This window comes from Tachypleus tridentatus, chromosome 6 (genome assembly GCF_004210375.1).
Source record: "Tachypleus tridentatus isolate NWPU-2018 chromosome 6, ASM421037v1, whole genome shotgun sequence".
Lineage (NCBI taxonomy): Eukaryota > Metazoa > Arthropoda > Merostomata > Xiphosura > Limulidae > Tachypleus > Tachypleus tridentatus.
Window position 1 is genome coordinate 4,251,984 of NC_134830.1, and position 16,260 is coordinate 4,268,243.

Below are 16,260 nucleotides of genomic sequence, written 5' to 3' on the forward strand. Positions count from 1 at the left end.
GTCACTGTACAGCTGCTACACAACCCATTATTTATTTTATAAAGAACAGTTGAAAGTTATAAAAACAGTGTCACTGTACAGCTGCTACACAACCCATTATTTATTTTATAAAGAACAGTTGAAAGTTATAAAACAGTGTCACTGTACAGCTGCTACACAACCCATTATTTATTTTATAAAGAACAGTTGAAAGTTATAAAACAGTGTCACTGTACAGCTGCTACACAACATATTATTTATTTTATAAAGAACAGTTGAAAGTTATAAAACAGTGTCACTGTACAGCTGCTACACAACCCATTATTTATTTTATAAAGAACAGTTGAAAGTTATAAAAACAGTGTCACTGTACAGCTGCTACACAACCCATTATTTATTTTATAAAGAACAGTTGAAAGTTATAAAAACAGTGTCACTGTACAGCTGCTACACAACCCATTATTTATTTTATAAAGAACAGTTGAAAGTTATAAAAACAGTGTCACTGTACAGCTGCTACACAACCCATTATTTATTTTATAAAGAACAGTTGAAAGTTATAAAACAGTGTCACTGTACAGCTGCTACACAACATTATTTATTTTATAAAGAACAGTTGAAAGTTATAAAACAGTGTCACTGTACAGCTGCTACACAACCCATTATTTATTTTATAAAGAACAGTTGAAAGTTATAAAAACAGTGTCACTGTACAGCTGCTACACAACCCATTATTTATTTTATAAAGAACAGTTGAAAGTTATAAAACAGTGTCACTGTACAGCTGCTACACAACCCATTATTTATTTTATAAAGAACAGTTGAAAGTTATAAAAACAGTGTCACTGTACAGCTGCTACACAACCCATTATTTATTTTATAAAGAACAGTTGAAAGTTATAAAAAAAACAGTGTCACTGTACAGCTGCTACACAACCCATTATTTATTTTATAAAGAACAGTTGAAAGTTATAAAAACAGTGTCACTGTACAGCTGCTACACAACCCATTATTTATTTTATAAAGAACAGTTGAAAGTTATAAAAACAGTGTCACTGTACAGCTGCTACACAACATATTATTTATTTTATAAAGAACAGTTGAAAGTTATAAAAACAGTGTCACTGTACAGCTGCTACACAACCCATTATTTATTTTATAAAGAACAGTTGAAAGTTATAAAACAGTGTCACTGTACAGCTGCTACACAACCCATTATTTATTTTATAAAGAACAGTTGAAAGTTATAAAAACAGTGTCACTGTACAGCTGCTACACAACCCATTATTTATTTTATAAAGAACAGTTGAAAGTTATAAAAACAGTGTCACTGTACAGCTGCTACACAACCCATTATTTATTTTATAAAGAACAGTTGAAAGTTATAAAACAGTGTCACTGTACAGCTGCTACACAACCCATTATTTATTTTATAAAGAACAGTTGAAAGTTATAAAAACAGTGTCACTGTACAGCTGCTACACAACATATTATTTATTTTATAAAGAACAGTTGAAAGTTATAAAACAGTGTCACTGTACAGCTGCTACACAACATATTATTTATTTTATAAAGAACAGTTGAAAGTTATAAAACAGTGTCACTGTACAGCTGCTGCTCACTGTACAACACCATTATTTATTTTATAAAGAACAGTTGAAAGTTATAAAACAGTGTCACTGTACAGCTGCTACACAACCCATTATTTATTTTATAAAGAACAGTTGAAAGTTATAAAAACAGTGTCACTGTACAGCTGCTACACAACCCATTATTTATTTTATTTAGTTTTATCAAAGCTACAACAGTTGAAAGTTATAAAAACAGTGTCACTGTACAGCTGCTACACAACCCATTATTTATTTTATAAAGAACAGTTGAAAGTTATAAAAACAGTGTCACTGTACAGCTGCTACACAACCCATTATTTATTTTATAAAGAACAGTTGAAAGTTATAAAACAGTGTCACTGTACAGCTGCTACACAACCCATTATTTATTTTATAAAGAACAGTTGAAAGTTATAAAACAGTGTCACTGTACAGCTGCTACACAACCCATTATTTATTTTATAAAGAACAGTTGAAAGTTATAAAACAGTGTCACTGTACAGCTGCTACACAACCCATTATTTATTTTATAAAGAACAGTTGAAAGTTATAAAAACAGTGTCACTGTACAGCTGCTACACAACCCATTATTTATTTTATAAAGAACAGTTGAAAGTTATAAAACAGTGTCACTGTACAGCTGCTACACAACCCATTATTTATTTTATAAAGAACAGTTGAAAGTTATAAAAACAGTGTCACTGTACAGTGTCAGCTGCTACACAACCCATTATTTATTTTATAAAGAACAGTTGAAAGTTATAAAAACAGTGTCACTGTACAGCTGCTACACAACCCATTATTTATTTTATAAAGAACAGTTGAAAGTTATAAAAACAGTGTCACTGTACAGCTGCTACACAACCCATTATTTATTTTATAAAGAACAGTTGAAAGTTATAAAAACAGTGTCACTGTACAGCTGCTACACAACCCATTATTTATTTTATAAAGAACAGTTGAAAGTTATAAAACAGTGTCACTGTACAGCTGCTACACAACCCATTATTTATTTTATAAAGAACAGTTGAAAGTTATAAAACAGTGTCACTGTACAGCTGCTACACAACCCATTATTTATTTTATAAAGAACAGTTGAAAGTTATAAAAACAGTGTCACTGTACAGCTGCTACACAACCCATTATTTATTTTATAAAGAACAGTTGAAAGTTATAAAAACAGTGTCACTGTACAGCTGCTACACAACCCATTATTTATTTTATAAAGAACAGTTGAAAGTTATAAAACAGTGTCACTGTACAGCTGCTACACAACCCATTATTTATTTTATAAAGAACAGTTGAAAGTTATAAAACAGTGTCACTGTACAGCTGCTACACAACCCATTATTTATTTTATAAAGAACAGTTGAAAGTTATAAAACAGTGTCACTGTACAGCTGCTACACAACCCATTATTTATTTTATAAAGAACAGTTGAAAGTTATAAAACAGTGTCACTGTACAGCTGCTACACAACATATTATTTATTTTATAAAGAACAGTTGAAAGTTATAAAGAACAGTTGAAAGTTATAAAACAGTGTCACTGTACAGCTGCTACACAACCCATTATTTATTTTATAAAGAACAGTTGAAAGTTATAAAACAGTGTCACTGTACAGCTGCTACACAACCCATTATTTATTTTATAAAGAACAGTTGAAAGTTATAAAACAGTGTCACTGTACAGCTGCTACACAACCCATTATTTATTTTATAAAGAACAGTTGAAAGTTATAAAACAGTGTCACTGTACAGCTGCTACACAACCCATTATTTATTTTATAAAGAACAGTTGAAAGTTATAAAACAGTGTCACTGTACAGCTGCTACACAACCATTATTTATTTTATAAAGAACAGTTGAAAGTTATAAAAAAGTGTCACTGTACAGCTGCTACACAACCCATTATTTATTTTATAAAGAACAGTTGAAAGTTATAAAACAGTGTCACTGTACAGCTGCTACACAACCCATTATTTATTTTATAAAGAACCATTATTTATTTTATAAAGAACAGTTGAAAGTTATAAAACAGTGTCACTGTACAGCTGCTACACAACCCATTATTTATTTTATAAAGAACAGTTGAAAGTTATAAAAACAGTGTCACTGTACAGCTGCTACACAACCCATTATTTATTTTATAAAGAACAGTTGAAAGTTATAAAACAGTGTCACTGTACAGCTGCTACACAACCCATTATTTATTTTATAAAGAACAGTTGAAAGTTATAAAAACAGTGTCACTGTACATTATTTATTTTATAAAGCTGCTACACAACAACCATTATTTATTTTATAAAGAACAGTTGAAAGTTATAAAACAGTGTCACTGTACAGCTGCTACACAACCATTATTTATTTTATAAATAACAGTTGAAAGTTATAAAAACAGTGTCACTGTACAGCTGCTACACAACATATTATTTATTTTATAAAGAACAGTTGAAAGTTATAAAAACAGTGTCACTGTACAGCTGCTACACAACCCATTATTTATTTTATAAAGAACAGTTGAAAGTTATAAAACAGTGTCACTGTACAGCTGCTACACAACACATTATTTATTTTATAAAGAACAGTTGAAAGTTATAAAAACAGTGTCACTGTACAGCTGCTACACAACCCATTATTTATTTTATAAAGAACAGTTGAAAGTTATAAAACAGTGTCACTGTACAGCTGCTACACAACCCATTATTTATTTTATAAAGAACAGTTGAAAGTTATAAAACAGTGTCACTGTACAGCTGCTACACAACCCATTATTTATTTTATAAAGAACAGTTGAAAGTTATAAAAACAGTGTCACTGTACAGCTGCTACACAACCCATTATTTATTTTATAAAGAACAGTTGAAAGTTATAAAAACAGTGTCACTGTACAGCTGCTACACAACCCATTATTTATTTTATAAAGAACAGTTGAAAGTTATAAAACAGTGTCACTGTACAGCTGCTCACATATTATTTATTTTATAAAGAACAGTTGAAAGCTAAAACAGTGTCACTGTACAGCTGCTACACAACCCATTATTTATTTTATAAAGAACAGTTGAAAGTTATAAAAACAGTGTCACTGTACAGCTGCTACACAACATATTATTTATTTTATAAAGAACAGTTGAAAGTTATAAAACAGTGTCACTGTACAGCTGCTACACAACATATTATTTATTTTATAAAGAACAGTTGAAAGTTATAAAACAGTGTCACTGTACAGCTGCTACACAACCCATTATTTATTTTATAAAGAACAGTTGAAAGTTATAAAACAGTGTCACTGTACAGCTGCTACACAACATATTATTTATTTTATAAAGAACAGTTGAAAGTTATAAAAACAGTGTCACTGTACAGCTGCTACATTATTTATTTTATAAAGAACAACAGTGTCACTTATTTATTTTATAAAGAACAGTTGAAAGTTATAAAACAGTGTCACTGTACAGCTGCTACACAACCCATTATTTATTTTATAAAGAACAGTTGAAAGTTATAAAAACAGTGTCACTGTACAGCTGCTACACAACATATTATTTATTTTATAAAGAACAGTTGAAAGTTATAAAACAGTGTCACTGTACAGCTGCTACACAACCCATTATTTATTTTATAAAGAACAGTTGAAAGTTATAAAACAGTGTCACTGTACAGCTGCTACACAACCATTATTTATTTTATAAAGAACAGTTGAAAGTTATAAAAACAGTGTCACTGTACAGCTGCTACACAACCCATTATTTATTTTATAAAGAACAGTTGAAAGTTATAAAACAGTGTCACTGTACAGCTGCTACACAACCCATTATTTATTTTATAAAGAACAGTTGAAAGTTATAAAAACAGTGTCACTGTACAGCTGCTACACAACCCATTATTTATTTTATAAAGAACAGTTGAAAGTTATAAAACAGTGTCACTGTACAGCTGCTACACAACCCATTATTTATTTTATAAAGAACAGTTGAAAGTTATAAAAACAGTGTCACTGTCACTGCTACACAACCCATTATTTATTTTATAAAGAACAGTTATAAAAACAGTGCTGTAGCTGCTACACAACATATTATTTATTTTATAAAGAACAGTTGAAAGTTATAAAACAGTGTCACTGTACAGCTGCTACACAACCATTATTTATTTTATAAAGAACAGTTGAAAGTTATAAAAACAGTGTCACTGTACAGCTGCTACACAACCATTATTTATTTTATAAAGAACAGTTGAAAGTTATAAAACAGTGTCACTGTACAGCTGCTACACAACCCATTATTTATTTTATAAAGAACAGTTGAAAGTTATAAAAACAGTGTCACTGTACAGCTGCTACACAACCCATTATTTATTTTATAAAGAACAGTTGAAAGTTATAAAAACAGTGTCACTGTACAGCTGCTACACAACATTATTTATTTTATAAAGAACAGTTGAAAGTTATAAAAACATTCATTTATTATTTTTTATAAAGAACAGTTGAAAGTTATAAAAACAGTGTCACTGTACAGCTGCTACACAAACATTATTTATTTTATAAAGAACAGTTGAAAGTTATAAAACAGTGTCACTGTACAGCTGCTACACAACCATTATTTATTTTATAAAGAACAGTTGAAAGTTATAAAACAGTGTCACTGTACAGCTGCTACACAACCCATTATTTATTTTATAAAGAACAGTTGAAAGTTATAAAAACAGTGTCACTGTACAGCTCACTACAGCTGCTAACCCATTATTTATTTTATAAAGAACAGTTGAAAGTTATAAAACAGTGTCACTGTACAGCTGCTACACAACCCATTATTTATTTTATAAAGAACAGTTGAAAGTTATAAAAACAGTGTCACTGTACAGCTGCTACACAACCCATTATTTATTTTATAAAGAACAGTTGAAAGTTATAAAACAGTGTCACTGTACAGCTGCTACACAACCCATTATTTATTTTATAAAGAACAGTTGAAAGTTATAAAACAGTGTCACTGTACAGCTGCTACACAACCCATTATTTATTTTATAAAGAACAGTTGAAAGTTATAAAACAGTGTCACTGTACAGCTGCTACACAACCCATTATTTATTTTATAAAGAACAGTTGAAAGTTATAAAAACAGTGTCACTGTACAGCTGCTACACAACCCATTATTTATTTTATAAAGAACAGTTGAAAGTTATAAAAACAGTGTCACTGTACAGCTGCTACACAACCCATTATTTATTTTATAAAGAACAGTTGAAAGTTATAAAACAGTGTCACTGTACAGCTGCTACACAACATATTATTTATTTTATAAAGAACAGTTGAAAGTTATAAAACAGTGTCACTGTACAGCTGCTACACAACCATTATTTATTTTATAAAGAACAGTTGAAAGTTATAAAACAGTGTCACTGTACAGCTGCTACACAACATATTATTTATTTTATAAAGAACAGTTGAAAGTTATAAAACAGTGTCACTGTACAGCTGCTACACAACCCATTATTTATTTTATAAAGAACAGTTGAAAGTTATAAAACAGTGTCACTGTACAGCTGCTACACAACCCATTATTTATTTTATAAAGAACAGTTGAAAGTTATAAAACAGTGTCACTGTACAGCTGCTACACAACCCATTATTTATTTTATAAAGAACAGTTGAAAGTTATAAAAACAGTGTCACTGTACAGCTGCTACACAACCCATTATTTATTTTATAAAGAACAGTTGAAAGTTATAAAACAGTGTCACTGTACAGCTGCTACACAACCCATTATTTATTTTATAAAGAACAGTTGAAAGTTATAAAACAGTGTCACTGTACAGCTGCTACACAACCCATTATTTATTTTATAAAGAACAGTTGAAAGTTATAAAACAGTGTCACTGTACAGCTGCTACACAACCCATTATTTATTTTATAAAGAACAGTTGAAAGTTATAAAACAGTGTCACTGTACAGCTGCTACACAAACCCATTATTTATTTTATAAAGAACAGTTGAAAGTTATAAAAACAGTGTCACTGTACAGCTGTACAGCTACTACAACCCATTATTTATTTTATAAAGAACAGTTGAAAGTTATAAAAACAGTGTCACTGTACAGCTGCTACACAACCCATTATTTATTTTATAAAGAACAGTTGAAAGTTATAAAACAGTGTCACTGTACAGCTGCTACACAACATATTATTTATTTTATAAAGAACAGTTGAAAGTTATAAAACAGTGTCACTGTACAGCTGCTACACAACCCATTATTTATTTTATAAAGAACAGTTGAAAGTTATAAAAACAGTGTCACTGTACAGCTGCTACACAACCCATTATTTATTTTATAAAGAACAGTTGAAAGTTATAAAACAGTGTCACTGTACAGCTGCTACACAACCCATTATTTATTTTATAAAGAACAGTTGAAAGTTATAAAACAGTGTCACTGTACAGCTGCTACACAACCCATTATTTATTTTATAAAGAACAGTTGAAAGTTATAAAACAGTGTCACTGTACAGCTGCTACACAACCCATTATTTATTTTATAAAGAACAGTTGAAAGTTATAAAAACAGTGTCACTGTACAGCTGCTACACAACCCATTATTTATTTTATAAAGAACAGTTGAAAGTTATAAAAACAGTGTCACTGTACAGAACAGTTGCAGTGTCACAGCTGCTAACCCATTATTTATTTTATAAAGAACAGTTGAAAGTTATAAAAACAGTGTCACTGTACAGCTGCTACACAACCCATTATTTATTTTATAAAGAACAGTTGAAAGTTATAAAAACAGTGTCACTGTACAGCTGCTACACTGTAAGCTGCTACACAACCCATTATTTATTTTATAAAGAACAGTTGAAAGTTATAAAAACAGTGTCACTGTACAGCTGCTACACAACCCATTATTTATTTTATAAAGAACAGTTGAAAGTTATAAAACAGTGTCACTGTACAGCTGCTACACAACCCATTATTTATTTTATAAAGAACAGTTGAAAGTTATAAAACAGTGTCACTGTACAGCTGCTACACAACCCATTATTATTTTATAAAGAACAGTTTATAAAGAACAGTTGAAAGTTATTATTTATTTTATAAAGAACAAAAGTTATAAAACAGTGTCACTGTAACAGCTGCTACACAACCCATTATTTATTTTATAAAAACAGTGTCACTGTACAGCTGCTACACAACCCATTATTTATTTTATAAAGAACAGTTGAAAGTTATAAAACAGTGTCACTGTACAGCTGCTACACAACCCATTATTTATTTTATAAAGAACAGTTGAAAGTTATAAAACAGTGTCACTGTACAGCTGCTACACAACCCATTATTTATTTTATAAAGAACAGTTGAAAGTTATAAAACAGTGTCACTGTACAGCTGCTACACAACCCATTATTTATTTATAAAGAACATAAAGAACAGTGTCACTGTAAAGCTACACAACCCATTATTTATTTTATAAAGAACAGTTGAAAGTTATAAAACAGTGTCACTGTACAGCTGCTACACAACCCATTATTTATTTTATAAAGAACAGTTGAAAGTTATAAAACAGTGTCACTGTACAGCTGCTACACAACCCATTATTTATTTTATAAAGAACAGTTGAAAGTTATAAAAACAGTGTCACTGTACAGCTGCTACACAACCCATTATTTATTTTATAAAGAACAGTTGAAAGTTATAAAAACAGTGTCACTGTACAGCTGCTACACAACCCATTATTTATTTTATAAAGAACAGTTGAAAGTTATAAAACAGTGTCACTGTACAGCTGCTACACAACCCATTATTTATTTTATAAAGAACAGTTGAAAGTTATAAAAACAGTGTCACTGTACAGCTGCTACACAACCCATTATTTATTTTATAAAGAACAGTTGAAAGTTATAAAAACAGTGTCACTGTACAGCTGCTACACAACCCATTATTTATTTTATAAAGAACAGTTGAAAGTTGTCAAAGCTACACAACCCATTATTTATTTTATAAAAACAGTTGTCACTGTACAGCTGCTACACAACCCATATTATTTATTTTATAAAGAACAGTTGAAAGTTATAAAACAGTGTCACTGTACAGCTGCTACACAACCCATTATTTATTTTATAAAGAACAGTTGAAAGTTATAAAAACAGTGTCACTGTACAGCTGCTACACAACATATTATTTATTTTATAAAGAACAGTTGAAAGTTATAAAACAGTGTCACTGTACAGCTGCTACACAACCCATTATTTATTTTATAAAGAACAGTTGAAAGTTATAAAACAGTGTCACTGTACAGCTGCTACACAACATATTATTTATTTTATAAAGAACAGTTGAAAGTTATAAAAACAGTGTCACTGTACAGCTGCTACACAACATATTATTTATTTTATAAAGAACAGTTGAAAGTTATAAAACAGTGTCACTGTACAGCTGCTACACAGCTGTCACAGCTGCTACACAACCCATTATTTATTTTATAAAGAACAGTTGAAAGTTATAAAAACAGTGTCACTGTACAGCTGCTACACAACCCATTATTTATTTTATAAAGAACAGTTGAAAGTTATAAAAACAGTGTCACTGTACAGCTGCTACACAACCATATTATTTATTTTATAAAGAACAGTTGAAAGTTATAAAAACAGTGTCACTGTACAGCTGCTACACAACCCATTATTTATTTTATAAAGAACAGTTGAAAGTTATAAAAACAGTGTCACTGTACAGCTGCTACACAACCCATTATTTATTTTATAAAGAACAGTTGAAAGTTATAAAAACAGTGTCACTGTACAGCTGCTACACAACCCATTATTATTTTTAAAGAACAGTTTTATAAAGAACAGTTGAAAGTTATACAAAAACAGTGTCACTGTACAGCTGCTACACAACCCATTATTTATTTTATAAAGAACAGTTGAAAGTTATAAAAACAGTGTCACTGTACAGCTGCTACACATTATATTATTTATTTTATAAAGAACAGTTGAAAGTTATAAAAACAGTGTCACTGTACAGCTGCTACACAACATATTATTTATTTTATAAAGAACAGTTGAAAGTTATAAAAACAGTGTCACTGTACAGCTGCTACACAACCATTATTTATTTTATAAAGAACAGTTGAAAGTTATAAAAAAGTGTCACTGTACAGCTGCTACACAACATATTATTTATTTTATAAAGAACAGTTGAAAGTTATAAAACAGTGTCACTGTACAGCTGCTACACAACCCATTATTTATTTTATAAAGAACAGTTGAAAGTTATAAAAACAGTGTCACTGTACAGCTGCTACACAACCCATTATTTATTTTATAAAGAACAGTTGAAAGTTATAAAAACAGTGTCACTGTACAGCTGCTACACAACCCATTATTTATTTTATAAAGAACAGTTGAAAGTTATAAAACAGTGTCACTGTACAGCTGCTACACAACCCATTATTTATTTTATAAAGAACAGTTGAAAGTTATAAAAACAGTGTCACTGTACAGCTGCTACACAACCCATTATTTATTTTATAAAGAACAGTTGAAAGTTATAAAAACAGTGTCACTGTACAGCTGCTACACAACCCATTATTTATTTTATAAAGAACAGTTGAAAGTTATAAAACAGTGTCACTGTACAGCTGCTACACAACCCATTATTTATTTTATAAAGAACAGTTGAAAGTTATAAAACAGTGTCACTGTACAGCTGCTACACAACCCATTATTTATTTTATAAAGAACAGTTGAAAGTTATAAAACAGTGTCACTGTACAGCTGCTACACAACATATTATTTATTTTATAAAGAACAGTTGAAAGTTATAAAAACAATGTCACTGTACAGCTGCTACACAACATATTATTTATTTTATAAAGAACAGTTGAAAGTTATAAAAACAGTGTCACTGTACAGCTGCTACACAACATATTATTTATTTTATAAAGAACAGTTGAAAGTTATAAAAACAGTGTCACTGTACAGCTGCTACACAACATATTATTTAATTTATAAAGAACAGTTGAAAGTTATAAAAACAGTGTCACTGTACAGCTGCTACACAACATATTATTTAATTTATAAAGAACAGTTGAAAGTTATAAAAACAATGTCACTGTACAGCTGCTACACAACCCATTATTTATTTTATAAAGAACAGTTGAAAGTTATAAAAACAGTGTCACTGTACAGCTGCTACACAACCCATTATTTATTTTATAAAGAACAGTTGAAAGTTATAAAAACAGTGTCACTGTACAGCTGCTACACAACCCATTATTTATTTTATAAAGAACAGTTGAAAGTTATAAAACAGTGTCACTGTACAGCTGCTACACAACATATTATTTATTTTATAAAGAACAGTTGAAAGTTATAAAAACAGTGTCACTGTACAGCTGCTTCTCAACATATTATTTAATTTATAAAAAACAGTTGAAAGGTTTAAAAACAGTGTCACTGTGCAGCTGCTACACAACATATTATTTAATTTATAAAGAACAGTTGAAAGTTATAAAAACAATGTCACTGTACAGCTGCTACACAACTTATTATTTAATTTATAAAGAACAGTTGAAAGTTATAAAAACAATGTCACTGTACAGCTGCTACACAACATATTATTTAATTTATAAAGAACAGTTGAAAGTTATAAAAACAATGTCACTGTACAGCTGCTACACAACCCATTATTTATTTTATAAAGAACAGTTGAAAGTTATAAAAACAGTGTCACTGTACAGCTGCTACACAACCCATTATTTATTTTATAAAGAACAGTTGAAAGTTATGAAAACAGTGTCACTGTACAGCTGCTACACAACCCATTATTTATTTTATAAAGAACAGTTGAAAGTTATAAAAACATTGTCACTGTACAGTTGCTACACAACCCATTATTTATTTTATAAAGAACAGTTAAAAGTTATAAAAACAGTATCACTGTACAGCTGCTACACAACCCATTATTTATTTTATAAAGAACAGTTGAAAGTTATAAAAACAGTGTCACTGTACAGCTGCTACACAACCCATTATTTATTTTATAAAGAACAGTTGAAAGTTATAAAAACAGTGTCATTGCACAGCTGCTACACAACCCATTATTTATTTTATAAAAACAGTTGAAAGTTATAAAACAGTGTCACTGTACAGCTGCTACACAACCCATTATTTATTTTATAAAGAACAGTTGAAAGTTATAAAACAGTGTCACTGTACAGCTGCTACACAACCCATTATTTATTTTATAAAGAACAGTTGAAAGTTATAAAAACAGTGTCACTGTACAGCTGCTCGACAACATATTATTTATTTTATAAAGAACAGTTGAAAGTTATAAAAACAATGTCACTGTACAGCTGCTACACAACCCATTATTTATTTTATAAAGAACAGTTGAAAGTTATAAAAACAGTGTCACTGTACAGCTGCTACACAACCCGTTATTTATTTTATAAAGAACAGTTGAAAGTTATAAAAACAATGTCACTGTACAGCTGCTACACAACATATTATTTATTTTATAAAGAACAGTTGAAAGTTATAAAAACAGTGTCACTGTACAGCTGATACACAACATATTATTTATTTTATAAAGAACAGTTGAAAGTTATAAAAACAGTGTCACTGTACAGCTGCTACACAACCCATTATTTATTTTATAAAGAACAGTTGAAAGTTATAAAAACAATGTCACTGTACAGCTGCTACACAACATATTATTTATTTTATAAAGAACAGTTGAAAGTTATAAAAACAGTGTCACTGTACAGCTGCTCGACAACATATTATTTATTTTATAAAGAACAGTTGAAAGTTATATAAACAATGTCACTGTACAGCTGCTACACAACCCATTATTTATTTTATAAAGAACAGTTGAAAGTTATAAAAACAGTGTCACTGTACAGCTGCTACACAACCCATTATTTATTTTATAAAGAACAGTTGAAAGTTATAAAAACAATGTCACTGTACAGCTGCTACACAACATATTATTTATTTTATAAAGAACAGTTGAAAGTTATAAAACAGTGTCACTGTACAGCTGCTACACAACCCATTATTTATTTTATAAAGAACAGTTGAAAGTTATAAAAACAGTGTCACTGTACAGCTGCTACACAACCCATTATTTATTTTATAAAGAACAGTTGAAAGTTATAAAACAATGTCACTGTACAGCTGCTACACAACATATTATTTATTTTATAAAGAACAGTTGAAAGTTATAAAAACAGTGTCACTGTACAGCTGCTACACAACATATTATTTATTTTATAAAGAACAGTTGAAAGTTATAAAAACAGTGTCACTGTACAGCTGATACACAACATATTATTTAATTTATAAAGAACAGATGAAAGTTATAAAAACAGTGTCACTGTACAGCTGCTACTCAACATATAATTTAATTTATAAAGAACAGTTGAAAGTTATAAAAACAATGTCACTGTACAGCTGCTACACAACATATTATTTAATTTATAAAGAACAGTTGAAAGTTATAAAAACAATGTCACTGTACAGCTGCTACACAACCCATTATTTATTTTATAAAGAACAGTTGAAAGTTATAAAAACAGTGTCACTGTACAGCTGCTACACAACCCATTATTTATTTTATAAAGAACAGTTGAAAGATATAAAAACAGTGTCACTGTACAGCTGCTACACAACCCATTATTTATTTTATAAAGAACAGTTGAAAGTTATAAAAACAGTGTCACTGTACAGCTGCTACACAACATATTATTTATTTTATAAAGAACAGTTGAAAGTTATAAAAACAGTGTCACTGTACAGTTGTTGCACAACATATTATTTATTTTATAAAGAACAGTTGAAAGTTATAAAAACAATGTCACTGTACAGCTGCTACACAACCCATTATTTATTTTATAAAAAACAGTTGAAAGTTATAAAAACAGTATCACTGTACAGCTGCTTCACAACCCATTATTTATTTTATAAAGAATAGTTGAAAGTTATAAAAACTATGTGACTGATGATGTCTTTTATCACTAGGACATCAATATCTATGATAGTTAGGATGATGCCTTTTAATATTAGGATATGAATTTCTATGGTTGTTAGGATGATGTCTTTTACCACCAGGGCATTAATTTCTTTGGTGGTTGGAAATGATGTCTTTCAGCGCTAGGACCTCAATCTCTTTGAGGTTTTTCAGCACCAGTATAACTTTATGGCAGTTTGCAGTGTTTAGTTTGCTCTTTGTTATAGTACTGTTTTGTTTGTCTCAGAATGTATATTTTTATCATTGGCCTTTTTATATCTAAGATGACTTTATATGTATTATCTTAACACTAGCCCATCATCCTAGAAAGAGAAGTAATAAACATTAATACGTATCCACCTCAATAACCTTAGTATCACCGTGGTTTGTTTAGAGTGGTTTATATGTAAAAGGAAAGGCAGTGTCATAAACATTCACTAGTTATAGAACAGTTGTTCATCTCGAGGATAAATTAATAAATGTTCAACTGACGAATGTCAAACAGTAATAGTGATTATACCAAAAGTAATACTTGTTATTTTAAATGTTTCTGTTAACATGCAGTTTTAATTTATATTATTGTTAACTATTGAAAAATACAACAACTATAGTTTCTCTTACTGCAATTACATCAGATATCTTTACTCTCGACTCGAGTATTTGTACACTGGTTTTTAATTAATTATTCCTCATAATTTATGGTCAGGTTCCTAGATGGGGCTACAATCATTCAGTCAGCAAATATATTTTCTTTATTTTTTTTTAAATCTTTATTACACCGTCCTTGGAAGGTAACCGTGAGAAAGAATTCTTTCCATTGCCACTGACGCGACCTTGAGCGTCTGGGAACAAGCACGAGATTTGAACTTTTATAAATAGGCGTGTTCAAAATAGCCTTCGCCTGTTTTTATTACTAAATATGGTAGTTATTAAATTTGCTCTTCTTACAAAATAACAACAGCTGATAGATTAGATAATTTATGTTAATACTTTTATCTACACTCTGTCCGCCGCAGGAAACCTAAACCTGGAGTTTAGAATTGGAAGTTTGAAAACTTTCCACTGACCTACTGGGGCACCATTTTTATCCTTGAAGTTTAAATGCATTTGTTTAAGACAGTAATGATTTAAACCGCAAAATGAATATAGTTATTTTTAAAACATTGCGATCAGTATATTAGGTTAAATTTGATATACACTGTACAAGAACAACATTATAGTAAGTTCGAGGGCTTATGGTGTTAAAAATTGTTGTTAGATATACACGGTAGACACATATTTCTCTTTTCGCTTTGGACATGACGAATAAACTTTTCTGTAAGGAAATTAAGACATTTACCATATCTTATCAGTTGTCCGGAAATGCCTGAACGAACAAATAAGAAAAACAAAACTTATACAAGTAAGAAACAAATGTTGTCTTTTGTTTTTGTCTGATCTCTTTTCTTCTGCTCAGCGTACTTCAAATACAACCCTAATAAACAGGTAACACGATCAACCAAGAACAAAAAATGTAATCAAAACTATTTTATCACCTAGGTATAAGAAATGAAAAAAAACAATTAAAGTGTAGGAATGGATGCATCTAAAAATAAGGAAACAAGGTAGGAATGGGCGAGTTGTAATAAAACTTCATCTTTACAATCGTACGAGTGTCCTTGAGTAC